Genomic DNA, 19,990 nt, shown 5'->3' with positions numbered 1-19,990 from the left:
TTGGTCGGAAACAAGAGGGAGTGTGGGCTATATTGGCAGAGAGAAAGGAGAGTCAGGACAAAACTGGGAGGAAAGATCAAACCAGTATCTTAGATGCCTATATACAAATGCGAGAAGTATGGGGAATAAGCAGGAAGAACTGGAAGTGCTAATAAATAAATACAACTATGACATTGTTGGCATCACTGAAACTTGGTGGGATAATACACATGATTGGAATGTTGGTGTGGATGGGTACAGCTTGCTCAGGAAGGATAGACAGGGGAAAAAGGGAGGAGGTGTTGCCTTATATATTAAAAATGTACACACTTGGACTGAGGTAGAGATGGACATAGGAGACGGAAGTGTTGAGAGTCTCTGGGTTAGGCTAAAAGGGGCAAAAAACAAGGGAGATGTCATGCTAGGAGTCTACTACAGGCCACCTAACCAGGTGGAAGAGGTGGATGAGGCTTTTTTCAAGCAACTAACAAAATCATCCAAAGCCCAAGATTTGGTGGTGATGGGGGACTTCAACTATCCGGATATATGTTGGGAAAATAACACAGCGGGGCACAGACTATCCAACAAATTCTTGGACTGCATTGGAGACAACTTTTTATTTCAGAATGTTGAAAAAGCTACTAGGGGGGAAGCTGTTCTAGACTTGATTTTAACAAATAGGGAGGAACTCGTTGAGAATGTGAAAGTAGAAGGCAGCCTGGGTGAAAGTGATCATGAAATCATAGAGTTTGCAATTCTAACGAAGGGTAGAAGGGAGAACAGCAAAATAGAGACAATGGATTTCAGGAAGGCAGATTTTGGGAAGCTCAGAGAGCTGATAGGTAAGGTCCCATGGGAATCAAGACTGAGGGGAAAAACAACTGAGGAGAGTTGGCAGTTTTTCAAAGGGACACTATTAAGGGCCCAAAAGCAAGCTATTCCGCTGGTTAGGAAAGATAGAAAATGTGGCAAAAGACCACCTTGGCTTAACCACGAGATCTTGCACGATCTAAAAAATAAAAAGGAGTCATATAAAAAATGGAAGCTAGGACAGATTACAAAGGATGAATATAGGCAAACAACACAGGAATGCAGGGGCAAGATTAGAAAGGCAAAGGCACAAAATGAGCTCAAACTAGCTACGGGAATAAAAGGAAACAAGAAGACTTTTTATCAATACATTAGAAGCAAGAGGAAGACCAAAGACAGGGTAGGCCCACTGCTTAGTGAAGAGGGAGAAACAGTAACAGGAAACTTGGAAATGGCAGAGATGCTTAATGACTTCTTTGTTTCGGTCTTCACCGAGAAGTCTGAAGCAATGCCTAACATAGTGAATGCTAATGGGAAGGGGGTAGGTTTAACGGATAAAATAAAAAAAGAACAAGTTAAAAATCACTTAGAAAAGTTAGATGCCTGCAAGTCACCCGGGCCTGATGAAATGCATCCTAGAATACTCAAGGAGCTAATAGAGGAGGTATCTGAGCCTCTAGCTATTATCTTTGGAAAGTCATGGGAGACGGGAGAGATTCCAGAAGACTGGAAAAGGGCAAATATAGTGCCCATCTATAAAAAGGGAAATAAAAACAACCCAGGTAACTACAGACCAGTTAGTTTAACTTCTGTGCCAGGGAAGATAATGGAGCAAGTAATTAAGGAAATGTGACTCTATCACATCCCCCTTTAGTCATCTCTTTTCTAAGATGAACAAAGCAAAAGTCTTTTTAGTCTCTCCTTGTATGGAAGCCATTCCAAACCCTTAAAAATCTTTGTTGCCTTTCTCTAAATATTTGCTAATTCCACTATATACTTTTTGAGATGAAGCAACCAGAACTGGACACAGTATTCATGGTATGGGCACACCATGGATTTATATAGTGGCACTGTGATATTGTGTACATTATTTACTGTCCCTTTCCTAATAGTTTCTAACATACTGTTAGCCTTTTTGACCACTGCCATGCATTGAATGCAATTTTTCAGATAACTATCCCCAGTGACTTTGAGACCTTTCTAGGCTGGTAACAGCTAGATTTAGAATCTAGCATTATATATATATTTTTTTCCAATTTGAATTACTTTGAACTTATCAACAATGTATTTCATCTGCCATTTTGTTACCCAGTCACTAGTTTTGTGAGATCCCTTTGTAACTCCTTGCAGTCTGCTTTGGACTTAACTATCCTGAATAATTTTGTATCATATGCAAACTTTGCCACTTCACTGTTCACTACCTTTTCCAGATCATTAATGAACATGTTGACCAGCACAGGTCCCAGTGCAAATCGTTCAGTTATCCCATAATTTACCTCTCTCCATTGTGAAAACTGACCATTTAGTACAACCCTTTGTTTCCTATCTTTTAACAGTTATTGATCCATGAGAGGACTTTCCTTCTCATCCCATCTCTACTTAATTTCTGTAAAAGCCTTTGGAGAGGTACCTTTTCAAAAGCTTTTTGAAAATCCAAGTACAGTCCATCTTCCACATATTCAGTCTAGTTGTCCTCTGTTTCCTTGTGGTCTCCTCTGTCCTCAAAAACTTTCAATCCTAACTGCTTTTCCAGCAACTAACCCATCACTCTCCACCATTTCCTGTCCATTTTTGGTTCATCTTGCCTGTTTCCACTGCCTCAAGTTTCTCTCTTCCATTGCTCTCTCCTTGATCCCTGTTCCACCAAAATTGCTCTTAACAAGGTCACTTATGACCTCTTTCTAGCCAAGTCTAAATGCCTTTTTCTTATTTTGCTAATAGGTATTACATTATCTTCAGCAATTTAAAGTCGTGTGCGTATGGGGACATCCACTAAACTTGGTTCAAATTAACTAAAGGTGTGAATTTGAAGTTGATTGGCTAAACTTCGTTAAATCCCTGTGTGGACACCCTCATTCAGAATTAAAGTGACCTTAAAATGTTAAAATAATTAATTAATGTGACCAACAGAGGCTGATGATATTGAGCATATTCCTTGGTTTAATTCATATCTTAAGCTATGAAATTTAACTAACTAACCAACTAACTAACTAAATGGTGGCAATTCATTGCTGACATGAATGTTGTACTTCCTTGGAGTTGTACTTCTTCTGCTTTTCTGTTGTGATATTTCACAATAATTGTTACACTCCTCAAATGATATTCTTTTTTGCCCAATTTAGAATAAAAATAATTTTGCAGACATCATCCAGGAGGAAAATGGTAAGTTTGTTTTTTTTGTAACATACACATACCAAGGCATCAATTCAGCAAACCATCCCTAATTGGCAAAGCACTTAAGCACATGCTTAACATTAAGTATGTGCTTAAATTCTTAGTTCCTTTGGGCCCAAAAAAAGGAATATTCTATGACATAATTTATTATCTCACTGCCCGTCGCTGCAAAAATGAAGACTCGGGTCTTTCACATGAGTTTATAGCATTATAACTGATCCCACAGTTTCAAAAAAAAAAAAAAAAAAAGGGTGTTTCCTTAATTTTTTTCGATTTTCAAATGTTTTTGAAAAAATAAATATTTAATTGAAAACAATATTTTCCAGATGAGAATTTCATTATCAATGAAATATTTTCTGATCAAAGAAGTGTTCTACAAGCTCTAAAGGTGAGCTTGTGCCTATAGCTAAATTGGTTTCTAACTATTTCTGGGAGACTGCTGTGCCTTTTCATCAATCTATCTTACAGCAGTTTTCTACACTGTGGTATCTGAATACCTTCCATGTAAAATCCATAGCAATAGCAAAATCCCTAGTAGATAGCATTGAATTTCTGATACTTCTCCCTTTTGGGGGTAAAAAAGCTGTTCGATGAAGTGTGTGTGTGTATATGTATATATATATATATATATATATATATATATATATATATATATATATATATATATATATATATATACACATTTATATAATTTTGTTAATATATATATAATTTTGTTATTAAATTTTATTCAGGAGATTTTGAGGTTTATTTGTTTCAGATTTTTTGTTCGTGTTTGCTTTTGTTAGTTTCTTTGTCTTGTTTTTGCTTGGGTTTTTTTACTTGATTTTTTGGGGGGTGGGTAAAAGGTGGTGTTAGTACTGGGAATGGCATTCTTGTTGTGGAAAGGCCTTTGATCCATTAACTGGTCTGAAAATTAAGGACTGAGGTCTTAAACTGGCATTGGCATCAGCATCAGAAGCTGCCTGGGATCCAGTGGAAAGACAGGCCTGAAGTGCCATGGGGAAGACTGGCAGCTGTATGTTGTGCCAGCTGGAGCCTGTGCATCACCTTCACATTCTGCTTCATATATGGGGAGTTAAAGCAATCCAGCCTGATGGTAACAGATGCACAAATCACTATGGGTAGGGCCTCATCTGAGAGGAAAGAAGAAAATTTCCTAGCAAGATGGAGGTGAAAGAAGGCATTTTTATATTCCAGCTTAGCAAGGAGTCAAACGGAGGAGAAAGCATTTCCTCTTTCTGACCAGGGTCACTTTGGTCTTGCCTGGAGTCAGCTGCTTCTCATCCAAGGGCTGATTTTCTGGAGGCAGTCTGACATGTTAGGAATGATTGTGGTGGCATCAGATGAGAATGATCTATATAGCTGAATGTCATCAGCATACTGCTAGCAGCTAAGCAGTCTCTCAATATCTTTCCCAATGCTTTCACATAGATATTGGATACGGGGTGTAGATTCATGCAGGACCACACAGGCTTTTGGAGAGGAGAAGCAGTTGCCCATCACCACTGTGAGTTCTGCTGGAGAGGAATGCCTGGAGCCGCTGTAGTATTGGGCCATCCTCTCCTGTGGTGTCATGCAGGCCAACTAGTAGTACTGGGAGGTCCTCCATGTTGCAAGCTGCAGAGATGTATGAGCATGGAGCTCTTACCTGGCACCTTTCTTGACACAGGAAGGAAATTATTTGACAACTCCTTAACTGTATAATTCCCATATTTTATGGCATTATGTTGTTTTGTTTTGTTTTAATTTATTAGAACAACCTTAACTGAACAAAAATGTTGTTTTTTTGCCTATGAAGTATGGTATATGGATTGTATTTTTCAAGACCACCTAACAGATTTAGACACAGATTTAGACAAGTTCCATTGAAAATCAATGGAACTTGTGGTCCCAAGTCACTTAGGAACTTCTGAAATTTTTTCCAATAGTGTTTAATTATATGATCACATATAACATGCACATTCATTATGGCATTTCCTGACTTGAATGTTGGACAGTACATCTGTAATGTTCTGACAACACAGACCTGTGTATGTGCAAAAAAAAGATGAATCCCACTCTTCAAAACTTTGAATTCTCCATCACTGGCAACTTTCAAATTATACCAGTTGTTTTCTTTAAAAGACCAGCTCTAGTTCAAACAGGAATTGTGTGGGGGAAGTTCTCTGCCCAGTGTTACACAGGAGGTCAGACTAAATGAGAACAGTGGTCCCTTTTAGCATATGAATCTATGACTCTATTGATTTTCAAATTAAATTCAGCAATAAAAATATCACATTTTGCGTTCACATACAGGTTGCTGATAAAGAATTGTCAGTGTGAACAGAAAGTTATATGGTCATGCTGCAAATTTCAAACTGGTTGGTTAGATCCAGATTATCACAGTACCTGCATTATTAATCAGTGAAACAAAGGAAGGGAAAACAATCAGATAAAGTGTATTTTTTATTAAATAAAAAAGGAATATGGAGTTGTTTTAACCTCTTGCTTGCATTTACTTTGTAATGGAATGTCATGGGCTTTTTAACTTGTTTTTCTTTCTCTCTCTATTAATATAAAGGACCGGATTTTGTCACTTTTCTCGTTCTGTCCATGTAGCCCATGTAAGAAAGAAAATCAACAAACAGATCGTTCAGGTAAGGGAGACTACATGATGCATGATTCTGAATGTGGGTAAATTACTAGAATGTAAATTATGCTGAAAACAGCTGTTTGCTGATGCTCCATATTCGCACTAGTGCAGAACGTCCTGCTGAACTTGTATTCAAAAGCTGGTTTATTTGCTTTCTCCATTACCTGTTCATTGCCAATTTTCTCCAATCAGATGGAGGACCAAACTGTGATGTAATCACTCCAGGTCTCCCAAGTGAAAAGTGCACTTGGGTGTGACTATTTGTGGTCATTTAATCATACTGTTTCTTATGAACGTCCCACTGTAGATTGGACTTTAACAAGTCCAGTCAAGACATCAAACTGCATCCCATAAACGACATCACTGGTGTCTGATTTGTAGTGTCATGGGCTGCACTCCTATAGGCCAATAATATTTTTGCAGTTTTGCGCTAGAAGCTGCCTTTATCCAGGATCACTTGCTTGAATGTCTGAATTAATCTTTCTACTAAACCATTATGGCAGGATGAAAAGGAGCTAATGGCGTAGCTGGTGGCATATTTGATACTATGTTTTTGACAAATAGTTGGAATGCTTTGGATGTGAATTGAGTCTAATTGTCATTTATGATGTGTTCAGGAACTTCTGACCTTGAGAACAAGTCTTAAAGCTCTCACCCTCTGGGCTGAACTAGTTGAATTCACACAGAATAAATCAGGCCATTTAAAATTGCTCCTTCTACTGTCAAAAAAATGCTTCATAAATGGTCCCGTGTTGTCTATATGGATTTTCTGCTGGCAGGGTAGTTGGTCACTCCCAAGGATATTATGGAGCATGTTTAGGCCTGAATTTCATTTGATGACAATCTTGACATTGTTTTGCTATTTCCTCTATTTGTGCAACAATCTTTGACGACCACACACAGCTCCTGTCAAGGTATTTAATTTTTGCAATATCCAAATGGCCTTTGTGTAATTCTTTTAGTATGTGTGACTCATTGCAATAGCATGCATTTTAGCGCCTACTGGATCATTTTTAGTTTTATGTTGTACCATAGGATTTGTCATTGGGAAGGGTTCAGTTTGCACCATATAGAACATATTGACTGTCTCTGATTCCACATCAGAATTCATACCTACCTCTTCCAATGTCCAGGGTGAAAAGTGAGCTGTATTTGCATGTTGGTTGTTAACCTCGAACTGAGTGCCAAGAGTATCACCCATGTTTGTAACCAAGCCTCAGTCATTGCCAGGATTCCTTTCTTTGGATTAATAATTGAAATTAGCTCTTGGCACTCTATAACCAGTCAATCATTTCCAATACAGACATTGGGGAAACTGTCCAACTACCCAGACTAAACTCAGAACGTAGTTCCGTTCTGCGGCAGTGAGAGATCTAGAAGCAAAGACAGTTAGTCTTTGAGTACAATCTTTCCTCACTGCTCCCATTGCATAACTTTGCAGGTAAAGATGTTCTGTAGTGAGTAAGGAACATTTTAGAGGATATGAGCTTCTTGGCCTCAGTAATAGGCTTGATGCACTGTGTGGACCAACAACATTTCTGTCCATTGTGTCACAGCTCATTTAGGAGCTATAACACTGTTTCTGTATTAGGCAAGAATCTGTGGTAATAGCTGATCAGCCCCAGAAAATGGTGTCATTGTGATACATTTTGTGTTTGGGGCACCTTAAAGACAACTTCAGCTTTATCTTGCAATTTATGCAAACCACCTTTATGAATGTTATGGCCACAATATATAATTGAGTCAGTGTGTGTGTCAGTGGGGGGAGGGGATCACATACATTTTCCGGAGTTTGCTCTGAGAACTATACTCAGACAGTGCCTTTAGGAGGTTTCCAAGGTGCTTTTTGCCATTAGTGCCAATGACCAGTATATTATCTAAGTAACACTGACTGGCAGGAATGCCATGTAACACCTGGTCTATGCTCACTGCCAAACAGCAGGTGTGGACATTAATCTAAACACAAACCTTTTATATTGGAATAAGCTCCTGTCTGTGTATTTCTTGTCACTGCCTTCAATCTTCAATAGGTTTGGGCTTGGTCAGTCTTGGAGAAATGCCTCCTACCAGCTAATGAAGCAAGTATATCTCTAGTCTAGGTAAAATATACTGATCCTCAGTCAATACTGAGTTAATGGAAACCTTGAATTCACCACAGATATGGACATGCAAATAGGTCTTTATTACATCACATACATTTCTCTATATCTGTGCATTGTTTGGGGAAATAGATGATACTTTGCATTGGAAAAGCTGCTTCAGCATCACTGCAAAGGTATATTGACCACAAGCTCCCGTAGGAGATGTCTCGTAGGATCTAGGCCCAGTTGGGTTCTAAGGAACACGTTTATCAATGTGGGGATTGTGGTGGTGATCTAGAGACCCAATTGGAGAGTGGTTGGGTTGCAGAATCCCATCTCCGAGCAAACTGGAGGCATGGGGTATACCAATTTATGTCTTCTTTCTGCCTTTATTCCCTTCACTCTTACTTAAAAAGAAAAATTAGAATGACAGGAAAGTAGTTTTTCCTTTGGAACCATTGCAGGTTTGCTCTGTGTTCACACCAGTGCTGTTTTAAACTGTTTCAGTTGCAATTCTCTCTGGTTACCTGTCATACAGTTCCCAAAACACCCTCAACCAGCAATGGATTCTGAGAGATTATAAAAGGGCCTGGAAAAGGGGCTTAAGAAGGTGCAGCCTGCCTTGGGACCATGACACACACTAATGGATCCTGATGTTGGCTCAGGACCTTTATTTGTCTGCATATTAAAAAAATGTGCCTCCTCTATGCTGAAATATTATTTTTTTTTGTCCTTTTTCAGTACCATTGACGGTGAGTAATGGTAAGTTTATCCATTGCTGGAATTTACATCCAGAGCTCCAGTGTAGACATAACCTCTGAGTGTAAATAGTCTCTTCAGAAGATTTGTATGCTCTGCACATTAGCACTTTCATCCTACCTTTGGCTACGAGTATTGAGTCACAAGAGGAATTCTTTCAGTAGTGTGAATGCTGCAGGCAATTATGAGGCAGTTCAGAACCCCAAAAATATACTCATAATCCATGAAGACATGAAGTATCTGGAGATCGTCTGAGCTGAAGAGGTGAACAGGGTCAGCAATGCAGATTACATATTGTTGAGAGAGATAGACAGTAGGGTTTTAGGAGATAAGTTAGAAATTTTGGCCTAAGGTGCTACATAAATGACTTCCTCTCTCCTGCCCATCACCACCCTGTGAGACACCAAGCCCTTGGTTATTCCCCCGGAGAAGTGCGGTTCTCTACCCCCAGTTCATGTATGCTCCATGCTAAAAGCACAAATCTAAACCTCCATTCATAATTACTTTGAAAAAGTGCATATATTGAAATGGTCTTTGATTTTGTTTTGTTTTGTTTTTAAGAGGAACTCCAGAGGACAAATGGTGAGTTTTCACATATTTATTATTTTAGTTGTATTATTTTTAATTATTAGGGAAGCACTTCTCATGGTTCCATAGCAAGGACTGAGTTGAGTTTTGCACCTAAAGCAGGGATTCAGGCACTTTGTTACTGATCAGTTTGATTTAATCTACAAACACTACTGTGAACTGCAGAAATTATGGATATTCCATAAAAACATCAGTACAGGTTGGATTTAAGGTTTTTGGTTGTCTTAACTCTACATTTTCATCCTTTGGAATGTTTGGATTTCTCTTAAATTAAACCTAAACTCTTTATTTATTAGGTTTGCAATGATTGTTTGGGGATTATGGCATTCCTGTAATGTATTAAACTACAGATATAGCTACTTTTCTTCTTTACTCCAGTTCAGCAGTGTTTTTTTTGGGGGGGAGCTCTGTTTTGGCCATGTTGAGTTTAAACTGACATCTGGACATACAAAATGAAAAATCAGAGAGGTACTGAACTCTGGGGTACAGATGTGGGGACCCCCTAAGATTATTTTTACCAGCTTAGGTTAAAAACTTTCCCAAGGTGCAAATTCCACCTTGTCCTTGAACAGTATTCTGCCACCACCAAGTGATTTAGACAAAGAATCAGGGCAAGGACCACTTGGAGTCCTATTCCTCCAAGACCTACACCCCCTTTCCTGGGGAAGGCTTGAGACTAATATCCTCAACAATTGGTACAGGTGAACACAGATCCAGACCCTTGGATCTTAAGAACAATGAAAAATCAATCAGGTTCTTAAAAGGAGAATTTTAATTAAAGAAAAGGTAAAAGAATCACCTCTGTAAAATCAGGATGGTAAATACTTTACAGGACAACAAAAGATTCAAAAACACAGAGGCTTTCCCCTCTAGGCAAAACTTTAAAGTTACAAAAACAGGGATAAACCTTCCTCCTAGCACAGGGAAAATTCACAAGCTACAACAAAAGATAATCTAACACATTTCTTTGTTATTACTTACTATTTCTGCAATATTAGATGCTTAGTTCAGATATGGTTTAGGGAGATGTATTTTCCCTGCCCTGGTTCCTTGCTGACTCCGAGAGAACAAAGGAACACACACAAAAAACCCTTCCCCACATATTTGAAAGTATCTTCTCCACTTATTGGTCCTTTTGGCCAACCAGGTTATCTGAGCTTCTTAACCATTTACAGGTAAGGATGGATTTTATTCTACCTGTAGCTGCATGTTTATGACAGGTACTATTTCAATTTTGACAGGAGACAGTTCTGGAGTAGAGAGGTAGGTCTGTTGAGTTATCAGCATAAGGGTAATAGTACAATTTGGTTTTGTGGATTAGATAACTCAGAAACTAAGAGCAGAGGAAGAAGAGAAGTGGACCAAGAAGAGCACTCATAGACCCCCCTCCCAAAAGTTGGAGGTGGAATAGTTCCAGAGAAGGAGCCCTTAGAGACATAAGAGGAAAACTAGAAAAGGATGGAGTCAAAAAAACAAGAAAGGGCAAGTTTTTGAGAAGAGCATGGTTGACTGTGTTGAAGGAGGCTGACACATCAAGGAGGATGAGGCTGGAGTACTAGTTCTGATCTTTCTCCGGGAGGAAGTCATTAAGGACTTTAGTGAGAAACATTTCAATGCAGGAGGTGGAAATCAGATAGAAGACATCTGAGGATGGAACTGGAGAGGAACTTTAGACAGACACTGTAAACAACATGTTCAATGACCTTAGCGATGAAAGGGAGAAGAAACATGGGGCCAGTAGTTGGAGAGGCAAGTGGGGATAAAGGTGTTTCTTTGTTTTGTTTTTTTAAGATGGAAGAAATTAAAACATGTTCATATTCTGGGAAGCCAGAGAAGAATTGGTTAAAGAGAAGAGTAACTGTGAGATGAACATGGGCACAATGAATATCTGGAAATGGGATGGAATGGGCTCACTGGGACAAGTGGAGGGGTTAGAGGAGGAGACCAGATGAGAAACTTCTGCATTTGTGCCAGGGAGAAGGAAGAGAGGAAGGGAATGGGAAGGTTTGGTCAGCATAGGGGAGGGGGAAGGGAAGGAGAACAGAGTGGAGGAGAAGGGTAGTCAGGTAGAGGGAAAGGGAGAGTCACATTGTATTTTGTCAGTTTTCTTTTTTAAAGACATCCACAAATTCCTGTGCAGAGAGAACTGTAGGCAGTGTGGGGCAGAAAATGTGAGGAGATGGTTAAAGGTCAGTTGGTATTATGGGTGTTGGCAGGGCCAATCAGAGGGGGGTGTATGGCAGGAGGGCCATTTGGCCTGGGCCTCAGGCTCAAAGGGGCCTCAAATTTAGACACTTGTTAATTTTTCGGCATTTGATAAGTTTCGCAGTTTGTTTTTATGTGCATCCCTATCAGACCAAAATGTGACACACTCTCTCAGCTTAGAGCTGCAAATTTAAGCAAATAAGAGATGTGATTTGGTAAAAGATATAATTTTTTTTGTTAACTGATATAGATTGTCATATTAAAGAATTAAAAATGTTCATAAATATTAATAAAAATATATCGGTTCTGATGGCACAAGATTAGACCATGATGAATGTGTCCTCTCAGATCAGCTGATTATATAAACAAACCACTACTAGAGGCTGGTGCTGGATCAAGTGCATGTTGAAAGGTAGAGAATTGTTACATTTTAGTGTCTTTATAGTTTTACGGCTAGTTGACTTAAGTAATTATCTATGTGTGAGAATTCCTCATTATTATCTCCATATGGTAGCTGAAAGTGGTGACTGGTTGGTTGGTTGGTTGGTTGGTTGAACCCTAGCTTGGTAGCTTGGCTATCATCATAGGTTTTCATAGTCTATAGGCCCAGATTCAAGGGGTGAAAGTTTGTGAGGACAATCTTGTACAGTGAGTTTCATGAGGACACACGTTTGAAATTTTTGGACATTATCCCTCTGTCTGTATCCGTCTCTGTGTTTACTATATATATGTCATCCCTTTGTCTTCAGATCAGTCTGTTATATTATACCTTGCGTGCTTGAGTTTTGACTCAGTGATAAGGATAATAACCTGTCTGACTGTTTCATTTTGTGTTCTTAATTAGTATTCCTTCGTTTTACATCTTTTCAGCATTTGTGTACCATTCAGCATTTGTGTACATGTTTACAGTAGAAGATTTCAAGTGTAGATTAGCTACTTATTTACAGCAGAATATTTCAAATGTGGATAGGCTACATATTGACCAGATAGATCACTATGAACGGGAGATTTGAAAGTGGTGCAAGCAAGAGACGGCAAAAACAACTGAGTGAAGAAGCAGCTAAGAGCTCAAAGTCAATCACTTCATTTCTCAAACCACTGTAAAACACACCTTACCCAACAAACAATGCTACAGATGAAAACTCTGCAACTGCAAGAGGTGATATTTCAATGTTAATACCTGAACATGAGGACAGTAATCAAGAAAGAGATGTGCCAACAGTAACAGATGCAGCAGAAGATCCTGTATATGATCAAGAAACTCAACAGCAACAGGAAGTTGTAGATCTTACGCAGCAAGAGCAATTCATGACTACTACAGGTTTTACTGTGACTGACATTGGAATTATTGACAAGAGCAATGCTGCCCAAATACAATCTTTTCTTCAAATTAGTTGTTTTGAAATTCCAAGTAACAGTCCATGAGATGCTGATAATCATGCTTTCCCTACTCGTCTGCTGACAAAAACTCTTCCAAATGATGAGATCTGCACAAGAGACTGGTTATGCTGGAATATGGAAAAACAATCTCTGTACTCTGACTTGCATCTGAAGAAGTGAGGTTCTTACCCACGAAAGCTTATGCTCCCAGTACTTCTGTTAGTCTCAAAGGTGCCACAGGACCCTCTGTTGCTAATCTCTGTACTGTGAACCCTGCTTCATTTTGAACAAAAGTGCTGCAAATGCAAATGCATCAGTTCTCTCTGATCAATCAGGATGGAATGTCAACAGAGGTTGGAGGAAATTGAAAGACCAAATACCATCACATGAGAGTTCAACATCACACAAAGAAAACTGTTGCATGGAAATCAGCCAGTAGGGCAGCATCAGCTGAAAGTTCAGTTGAGAATTTACTCTTGACTGAAATCTCAACAGAAACTAATCACTGGGAAAAAAACTTCCTGAGTGCATCCTGAATGTCATCCTTTTTCTTTCTGAGTGGGGATTGGCTTTCTTTGGTTCCAGTCAATGTATTGGTGATCGTGCAAATAGAAACTTTCTAGGCATAGTTGAGCTCCTCAGCAAATATGACCCACTTTTATCAGAGCATATTAAACGTGTTTGAGAATCACAAGAGAGTCAAAAACACATGCAAGTCCATTATCTCCCCACATTCATACATAACAAGTTTATTGAGCTATGTGGGTCGTTCGTACAAACAACAATTTTTGACGAGATTCAAAATGCCAAGTATTTTTCAATCATTGTTGATGCCACTCCAGATTGTCCACAAGGAACAGACTACTATGGTTATTCAATATGTTAAGATTGTAGACAGCTCAAAATTTTCAATTGAAGAAAGTTTTATTTTGTTTGATAATTTCATGAGAAAAACTGGAAAAGGAATTGCTGCTCAAGTACTAGCAATTCTAGAAGGTTTTAAGTTAGATTTTCAAGTCTGCATTGGTCAAGCCCATGAAAATGGATCTAATATGGCTGGGAAGTACAAAGATGTCCAAGCAGCTCTGCTTGAACATAATTCAAACTGTATTTTCTCCAGATGTGGAAACTATACACTAAACCTTTTAGGCGTTGACTGTGCTGAATCATGCAAGGAGGCAATTACTTTCTTTGGAACTGTTCAGCAAATGTACAATATCTTCAGTAGCAGTCCACAAAGGTGGGAAATTCTGAAGCAATATCTTCCTCTTTCACTGCATGGGATGTCCAAAACTAGATGGTCTGCACTGATTGATGGTGTTCAACCAGTTGCGCGGCATTTGAATTCAGTGAGAAAGGCTTTAAATGAGCTTCAATCTCTCAATCTCACATCACAGGCTTAAACTGAATTTCAGTCTAATCAGAAGCACATGTCCAAATTTGAATGCATTCTGATGTCATCTTTGTGAATGAAGCTACTTACAATGATCCACCAAACTAATCTGGTAATTGAAGCACGCAATGCTACACTTGAGGTTGAAAGGGATAGCACTGAAATTCTTATCAATGACATTCAACAGATTCGTGAACAAAGGGATGCGATCCTGACTGAGTCCAAATTAGTAGCACAGAATATTGGCATTTCATCTGAGTTCTACATCAGTCACAACTTACCTACTGAATCCCATGCCGAGCAGCATTATAGGGTCAATGTCTTCCTTGTCATCATTGACTCTGTTCAATCAGGTCTTACATATCAATTTGTGTCACTGCAACTAATCTGTACCCTTTCGGGGTTTCTTTGGTAGTTCAACAGACTGAGCAATGAAGATCTACTTTCTTCAGCTGAACAATTTCAGCCACAGTACAACAAATAAATCTCAAAAGAGCTCAGCGACGAGGTCATCTTCCTCAAATGAATATACTCCAAAAACTTTAAATTGGATTGCAAATGCCAAGCAAAAGGAATTGCTTCAAGAATTACTTGAACTTGGACTCTCTGGGGTGTTTCCTAATATCACAATTACATTGCGTATTTTTGTCAGTTTGTCTGCATCAGTGGCTTCAGGTGAATGCACCTTCAACGTATTGAAGCAGGTAAAGAACAATCACTGTTCATCTATGAGACAAGAGTATTTGAATAGGCTCACCATGCTTAATATCAACTGTGACCATCGCACGAAAGCTAGATTTTCCCTCAATAATTAGTGCATTTGCACAGAAAAAGGCTAAAAAAGCATTTGTTAAATAAAAAAAATCAAATTATGTCTCACTCTATTTTGGTCCCTTATTTTGTTTTCATGTGTCACCATTTTTTATCTTTATTATGGCTAGGGGACTCAAAAGCTGGAAGTGGCCCAGGCCTCTCTGGACCTCTGAAAGGTCCTGGGTGTGGGAGTCAATCAAGGTAGAGAAGTAAAGTTGTTGGCTAGGAAGATGTCAGAACTAAAGAAAGAGAAAACAAGTTTGTAGTGGAGGTAGCTGGTCTTGTCACAGGATTCCCACCAGAAGCTCCATGGCAGGAGTGGAGGAAACAGATGTTGGGGTGATCCTGGGTACGAGGTTTGCAGGGGGGCTTTGTGATGGGAGAAGGGAGCAAAAGAGTCAAGGGTGGAGGAGTGAAGCATGGAGAGAATCAACACCATATTGATGGAAGAAAGGTCAGGGAGGAGATGGCTGAGAGCAGAACAGAAGTCACCAGCACGGAATCACTGGAAACCAAATAAGAGTCAGATGACAGAGTGAGAGGGAGAGGACAGAGGTCAGAGAAAGAGAACTCAGCAACACAAAGATTAGGAGATAAGTGCTTAGTGACAGCCTGGCCAATGAATGACCTTTTGCTGATTGCGTGGATTGACTCAGAGATGTAGGTCAAAAGAGGAGGTGAGTGTGAGCAAACATCTGGCTTAGATTTCAAATGGACATCAACATGGAAACTGAAGTCACCAAAAATATTGTGAAGAGAGGAAGAACAAGAACAGGGAGTCAAAAGCTTAAAGGAAGGCTGGTGGGGAGGACCTGAGTGGACAGTAAATGACAGAAACATGGAGGGGGAGAGGAGAGAAGCATCAGACGCAGTGCTGCTCAAAGTGTGTCAGAGCAGGCGGAAGGGTTTGTAAGTGGCAGGAATGAGAGAGGAGAAGCCCAAGACCCTGCCATCCAGGATGAGGAGTATGACAAAAGGAGAGGCCTCCATGAGACAGGGCAGCTGCAAGGGTAGTGCCAAATGAAGGGGTCCAAATCTCTGTGAGAGCCAGGAGGTGGAGGGAGCAAGATATGGAGAGGTCATAGCTGGCTGGGCTCTTTTTAGAGATGGAATGGGCATTCCAGAATGAGCAAGAGAAGGGAAGGGAGAAGGGTGAGGAAGATGGGTAAAGTACCTGAGGTTAGAAGTGGTGTGGTGAGACGGGCAGAGTGGTTGGTGAGAAGGGTATAGGAAATGGAGGGAGAGCTAGAGCTGGGGCAGACGGCACCAGAGGGGAAGAGAAGAATACAGATGTGGGACATAGATTTCTGCTGGTGGGAAGAGAAGGGTGAAGAAGGGGAGAGGACTAGGTAGAGTTACTGGCAACTGTAGAGCGGTGAAAGTAACAAAGAAGAAGAAATGGAGACAGTGGTAGGAAAGGGAAAAGAGGAGAATGGAGGAAAGAGGAGGAGGGTGAATGCTATTAGGGAAGGGTGTGATGAGCAACATGAGTGAGTGGCAGATGGCGAGGATTACAAACAAATTCAGCAATGGATAATTAATGGGAATCAATAAGATCAATGGCAATGAGTCTGTTCCATTTTGAATTACACAAAATACCATCTACACCCTGAAATGTTGAGATCCAGAACACCTGCAATCAGTTACAGATTCCGTAGGTCAGTGATCTCTAGTGGTTGTAGTGTGAGAACATAAACACAAAGAGCCATGCTTTAAGCAGTAACTAGAGAAGTCCCTTTCTTTATTAGGATCCCCCTGGAATATACCCTGGTCCTCTCTGGTTATTATGGAGGACCAGGAAATCTAGAATTACTCCACATCTCCCTTTCTCTATAAGAAAATATTAAAACTTAGCTTATAAACCATTGTGTATAAATGCAACAATTCAAAATAAACTTCAAGTTCCTTAAAACTATTTACTTTAATATGTCCCCTTATCAGTTGTTTATAAATAGTCCTGAGCAATGTTTCAAAGATAAAATTTTTTAGGGGATCTGATGAATCTTTCAGACTGTGTTCTTACTTCTGTTAAGTTTGTGCATGGAGTTCCCTATGAAGAGTGATCACTTCCTGAAAGAGTACATGTAGGTCACAGATTCCCTTTTTGTTGTGTAGGGGAAATAATGAAAATGAACCCTATTCCTCCAGTGAAGTCCTTCTGGAGCCTCCACTAGGTAGGATCTGGGAGTTTCTGCTGAGTTATGAATAGTTCCAAATGTCTCAGAGGTTTTGAGCTAAATTTTATTCCTGGTCTCAGTTGAAGTAGTGCTTTAGTTCTGTGCCAAATATTGAAGTTTTATTGCTGATGAACTTTTATTTCAGCATCCCCATTTTAGAAAGTGCTTCACATAGGTCACTTAGGTTTAAGTTGTATTAGTGCAACAGGTATGAGCATCTTTAGTCATATTCCCATCAGAAGTTCTGCTGGAGATAGCCCAGGTGCGAGCAATGTTGACGGATATGTTAATAGTGCCTTATTTTTGCAGAAGTCTTTTAAAAGTCTGCACTACTCTCTTCACTCTTGTTGCTCTGGGGGCAATATGGAGAACTAGTATGGTGTTCAAAATTGATGTCTCATGCAAAGTTAGAAGTGTTTCAGAGGTTAATAGAGGCCCATTAACCAACGTGAGGACTTCAGGAACTCCATGTCTAGCAAATATTTAATTTCTGGATGACCTGTGCCTGCAAAGTCTGTGTAAGTATAGCCAAGTCAATGTACCTGGAGAAGTAATCAACAACAATAATGTTTGTATATCCTTTCAGTAAAAACAAATCTGTTGCCAAGGTTTGTCAGGTAGCTTTGTAGAGACTAATGGCCTTCCATTTATAATTACTTTTTAAAAGTGCATATTATTGAAATGATCTTTCTTTTTGTTTTTAAGAGGAACTCCAGAGGAGAAGCGGTGAGTTTGCATTGATTATTGACCCTTATTTTATTCAGCTTTCTGGGGCTATAAGCCCATGTAAGTAAATCTGGTATATGAGCTGCCTGTAATTATAGCATTGGAATTTTGGGAGCAGCATCTGAAATGGTTCATCCCAGGAGCAATTCATCAGAGACGAGTCAAGAAGCATGGAGGGAGGAATGGAGTAGGCAGATCTATGGCTCCATAGTCCTACAACTGGTCATCTGAACCTTTTAAAGGGCTGATGTAAATCAGTGGTTCTCTACCTTTCCAGACTACTGTACCGCTTTCAGGAGTCTGATTTGTCTTATGTACCCCAAGTTTCACCTACTTGCCACAAAATTAGACATAAAAATACAAAAAGTGTCACAGCCCGCTATTACTGAAAAATTGCTGACTTTCTCATCTTGTCTATATGAAATTTTAGTTTGTACTGACTTCACTAGTGCTTTTCATGTATGCTATTGCAAAACTAGGCAAATATCTAGATGAGTTAATGTTAGGGTGACCAGATATCCCGACTTTATAGGGACAGTCCTGATTTTTGGGTCTTTTTCTTATATAGGCTCCTATTAACCCCCACCCTGTCCCGATTTTTCACACTTGCTGTCTGGTCGCCCTAGTTGATGTACCCCCTGAAGACCTCTGTGTACCCTCAGGAACATGCATACCCTGGTGAGAACCACTGATGTAAATTACTCCCTCCACTCTCCTGCCCAGCACAGCCCTGGGAGACACTGTGCCCTTTGGTTCTTCTGGAGAGGTGTGGTTCTCCACCCCACCTGCATATATTCTCCATGCTAAAAGCACAATCTAGACCTCCAGTTATAATTAGTTTGAAAAAGTGCATATATTGAAATGTTCATTGCTCATTGAGTTTTGTTGTTTGTTTGTTTTTGTTTTTAAAGAGGAACTCCAGAGGACAGTTGGTGAGTTTGCACTGATTTCTGATCTTACTGTATTCAGGTTTGCAGGGTAAGTAAATCTGGTATATGAGCTGCCTGTAATTACAGCATTGGAATTTTGGAAGCAGCATCTGAAATGGTTCATCCCAGGAGCAATTCAGCAGAGATGAGTCAAGAAGCATGGAGGGAGGAATGGAGTAGGCAGATCCATGGCTCCATAGCCCTATAACTGGTCATCTGAAACTTTTAAAGGGTGATATAAATTACTCCTTCCCCTCTCTTGCCCAGCACACCCTTGGGAGACACTGTGTCCCTTGGTTCTTCCCCTGGAGAGGTGTGGCTCTCCACCCCCACTCCATGTACGCTCCATGCTAAAAGCACAATCTAGCCCTCCATTTATAATTATTTTGAAAAAGTTCAGATATTGAAATGTTCTCTGTGTTGTTGTTTTTTAAAGAGGAACTTCAGAGGAGAAATGGTGAGTTTGCATTGATTTCTGAATATTTATAATTCTATTATATAATTTTTGTTGTTATGGAATCACTTCTCATGGTTTCATAGAAAAGAGTGAGTTGACTTTCGCAGCTGAGGCAAGGATTCAGTCACTTGCATACTGATTTGTTTGGTTTAAACTGGGACTGCAAACACTACTGTGAACTATTCAGAAATGTGTGGTTATTTCACAGTAATATATAATTGAGGCTAAGGTTGTCTGGGAGTCTTAATTGCGTATTTTCATCCTTTAAAGTCTTTGCATGGTCCTTAAATTAAATCTTAATTCTGAATGTCTTGGATTTGCAATATCTGTTTTGGAGATTAAAACATTTCTGTAACATATTTGAGCCTCAAACTACCGATATCTACTTTCATTCTTAACTTCAAGTTGAAATAATGTCATGGCCGGGTCATGGGCAGTCAGACCTAGTGATCAGAGCAAGAATGCATGGTCAAAAAGACAGGAGTTTAGGCACGGCCGGATTAACTTTTTTTGGGTCCGGCGCCAAACGTATTTATGGGCCCCCATTAGGGAAATGGGGCATGTGATGGGGGGCGGTCCGCAGAGCAAGGGGCCGGTTGGGGGCAATGAGACACAGCACAGCAGGAGTGGCCTCACTCAGCCCAGCACAAGGGCACTGTTTACA

The 19,990-nt window shown here is 39.8% G+C and overlaps 1 long non-coding RNA gene across 1 annotated transcript; it reads left to right on the top strand.

Annotated features, from left to right (window-relative positions):
* The first annotated feature begins 3,131 nt into the window (after positions 1-3,131).
* LOC122172799 (uncharacterized) lies at positions 3,132-17,940 on the top strand. The gene is made up of 5 exons (XR_006173359.2): positions 3,132-3,171; positions 5,747-5,822; positions 8,641-8,661; positions 9,220-9,240; positions 17,920-17,940. It is a non-coding gene; the product is annotated as an uncharacterized LOC122172799 (long non-coding RNA).
* Positions 17,941-19,990: the final 2,050 nt, after the last annotated feature.

Source organism: Chrysemys picta, chromosome 17 (assembly GCF_011386835.1).
Source record: "Chrysemys picta bellii isolate R12L10 chromosome 17, ASM1138683v2, whole genome shotgun sequence".
NCBI classification, from domain to species: Eukaryota; Metazoa; Chordata; order Testudines; family Emydidae; genus Chrysemys; species Chrysemys picta.
The sequence above is the reverse complement of the archived record's forward strand: the minus strand, read 5'-3'. Positions and strand labels throughout refer to the sequence as shown.